Consider the following 3,881-nt stretch of genomic DNA (forward strand, 5'->3'; position numbering starts at 1 on the left):
GTGGAAGTTAAAGCAAGATCTGGAAGACCAAGAAGAAAATCAGACAGGATTGTGAGAAAAGCAAGTTCAAACCCACGTTTAACTGCACGATCTATCCAGAAAGACCTGGCAGACACTGGAGTTGTGGTACACCATTCCTCTATAAAGAGATCTCCCCCTCTTCTCACCCCTTATGTCTAAGCTGTAGCTCTCAACTAAAAGGCTAAGTGCAAAGAAAACTTAAATATCGTCAACAACTTTGGTTGACCTTTTTCTAACACAAATCTATGATGGTCTCTTGCAGTTGATACCTTGTAAGACGCTCCATCTTTAATCTTATGCCAGTCTTTAACGTTAATTGAGAGGGTTCAGCTTTTCAAAGTCAATTCAAGTCTTTAAAGTTTTTAATTTACCAACAATCGATTTTCCACATCCATTTTTTTTCCCAGGGAAAATAAAACCGATTATGAGTGTACTGGATTGAAGACTGTGATTCTCTTTAAAATATTTGGTTTAGTGGCTGGCAATATACATTAAAATATTACCATTTACATTTACTTTATTGGAAAAATATCCCCATGTTTTTTTTCCTAGCTACTTCTATTTCATTTCAGCTCCTCTGGTTTGTTTTTGTTGGTTTCCAGCCAAATGCCACCAAACCGCCCAAATGTATTGCAGAAAAAGACCAATCTGTAACACTGACTTGTTAGTTTTTTCTGCAGCTTTGCAATATAATAGACGCTGAGCTTCATTCATCAACGAAAAAATGGCTGGTACTTTAAAATGTTGATACCAGCCAATTCTAACCTGCGCCATTAGCTGCATGTCTTCCCCCTCTCTCTCCCCTTTCATGTCTAAGCTGTCCCTCTCAACTAAAGGCCTAAATGCAAGAAAACACTTTACTGGCATTTTTACTGCCACTTGCGGGTGTCCAATTTAAATGCTCAAATTATGAAAAAAACCCTTTTTCTGGGTTTTGTTATTTTGTGTCTCTGGTGGCTAAACGTAGCACATTAAGCGCTGCCGCTAGCTCATTCTCAATGGCAAACACCGCTACAACACCCACTATTAATTGGGATAAAGAATTATCTAGCTGATGGGATCTACCTACTACTGGCAGGTCAACTCCCACCAAGATAGTATAAAAGTGAGATGTCTCACTTTGTAGCTAAAACAGAACCTAACACACCGGGTGAAACAGGATCTGCAGCAATGTGCAGTACAACAAAAATATGTTTTTTGAAATAAACCATGTAACCTATACTGGTACAACCTCAAAATACCATTGAAAATGAGCATACTGTTGGGTGTTTTAAAGCCCTGAATTTTTGTTCAATATAAGTAATTGCTATCTTATTCTCTACTACATGAGTAACCCCTTAAATCCCTTCTCCCTAAACCCAGTCTCCATTATCTCTCACTGTGCTCATGCGTGAGATTGCTCCTGTATTGACTCATTTGACACTAAAAACTTCTCAGACAAAATGTCTCCAAGAATAACAGTGACTTCCCCTCCTGTTTTCAATTTGGCATACTAGAACACGATATAAGCATTTTCCTTTCAAGATCATGGATAGCATTTTACACATCACACCGTGTTAAGTGAATGTGTATGTGATTGTGTGTATGCATGGATGTGCCCGTTCATAACCTTTTGATAGAGGGCGGTCCCATGGTGTTTCCCTACAGCACCATCTTGTAGTCAGTGCATACTGCAACATAACGAAAGAAAAACTTAATTTGTTTGATGCGTTTCAGTCATTCATTGTTGTTTACGTACATATATTGGCATTTACACCACAAACTCCCCCAGAAAACACATCAGTTTTGATAGACACTTTTGGACAGGGCCAGTAGCGTTTCTCCAGGCTTCCAGTCTTATATGCTAACACTAGATGACTGCCTATCAGCTCCACATCTGTACCAGACAGGAAGAGGTATTGCATTCTTCTCTCACTCTCAAAATACAGTGAACTGTTTTTTCCCAAATGTCAGAACTATCTTTTCATTTCTAATATTTTCATCATTTAAGAAGCACTTATGTCACAGTGAAAACCTCAAATGAAAGATAAGGTTTTTTGATGGTTTAAGATGTGTTTATTGAAACCTTTTCAATAAAATGATATCTTTGGCGTAGAGAGGCATGGTGAATTTTATTACACATTTTTCAGTGTTCATAAACTATGTTTGGCTAAAAATGTGAAGGAATGACAATTCTTAAGAACATTGTCTGTGCATTGCTCTCATAAGGATCAGCCTGTGCCGGAGTTTAGGGGCCAGTTTGACCCTGTTGCATTAAAGTTCAGCCAGTCTTTCAGCAGTAAAGAGACAGCCAGCACTGCAACCAATGCCGCCTCTCTCTCTCCTCTAACATTTCTTTAAACGGCCCTCTAGGATAAAGGTTTACCAACCCAACATCTTGATAGATCTATGGACTTTAAATGAGGCTATACTTGCAGGTTTTTGAAACTACTTGGCCTGCAGAGTTACTAACCTAGTCGTAACTAAAAAGACAACCTTGCCCAATAATCTAATCTTACACTATTTATTTAAATGTCTCTTTAAGCCATCAAGCTGCGTCATGTCGGGTGAATCTCCCTCTTCTCTGTCTTTCCTTGGTTTAATCCCCATTGGCCTATACCACAGGGCTGCCACCAGTAGTTCATGGTGCTATTGAACTCTGTGACCTGCTTTGCACTTTGAAAGCCCATTTCCGCGTCTCTGTGAGAAGTCACTAATTTTTGTGTGAGTTTATAATTCACTGGCCTTTTGGTATCGCCCGTAGTCGTGCAAATAGTGTGAACTTTCCTGGCTCTTATTTTAGCCTCAAACGGACACAGTTAGAATTCGAGAAGTGGCGGAGCTGTGTTCATTGCCTGATGCGTGGTGGGTTGCTAGCTGCTGGACTGGAATGGTTTTCGCCATGGTAACGCTGGTAAGGGACAAGGAAAAGAAGTGTTTTGGGGGGGGGTGTTGCAGTGGTCTCTCTTCTGGACATCTACTCATTAGAGGCATTATGAGGCTCTCAGTGCTACAGCAGATTTACAGCCGCTGTAATGAACGGAGGGGCATTCGCGTGGTTGGTGATTATATTCTAATGTTTAATTAAGACACAGATATAAGGAGAAACAGACAAAAGGGGTATTGTAAAAAAAAAAAAAAACAGTGTGGAAATATGGTTGTGAAGTAAGGTGCCGGCACTCACAGAGGAAGCAGCCAGCCACCATTTGCTGGGAATAAATTCCTGAGAAAAAAGAAAAAAATCAGAATCAGAAATGCTCTTTGGATGTTTTGAATTGCACAACTCAACCTATAGGCTCAGAAAGTCTTTGGAAACCATGTGTGGTAACCCAATCTGGAATGATAATTGTTCACAGATTGGTTTGTCATCACCTTCCGTACAGTTTGGCTGTTCTCCCAGGATCTTCCATAAAGCCCAATGTTCTCTAAATTCCCTGACAAGCAGTTGTTCTGGCACTGATCTAGAGTCTGCTTCTCCTTTATACAAACAAATCATACTGTCAATGCTCTTCCTGGACGTTTTCACTTTATTTATTTCCTTTTCACTTTCCCTTTATTTTACATATCAACTGAGAGTTTTCTTTATCAAACCTTTACAAAAGTAACGTGTATATATATAGTTGGTCAGGAGCTTACACACTTTGGCTGTACCGGTATATTTTGTAAAATATAAAAGAATACCCTACTTTTTTGAACGTAACAATCAAGATCTCCACAAGCGGTAAACAAAATTGTTTTTTTTTTGAGGCAAGATCATTTGTCTGCAACATTTTCTCTCCCTTGGTCACATACAGTATTATAAGATAATCAATATTATCTAGTGTGCAACATTTGTCAGAGAAGTGAAGGCCCCCCATGACCTTGGCATGTTTACCATCTAC

This window comes from Etheostoma spectabile, chromosome 10, assembly GCF_008692095.1.
Source record: "Etheostoma spectabile isolate EspeVRDwgs_2016 chromosome 10, UIUC_Espe_1.0, whole genome shotgun sequence".
Classification (NCBI taxonomy): domain Eukaryota; kingdom Metazoa; phylum Chordata; class Actinopteri; order Perciformes; family Percidae; genus Etheostoma; species Etheostoma spectabile.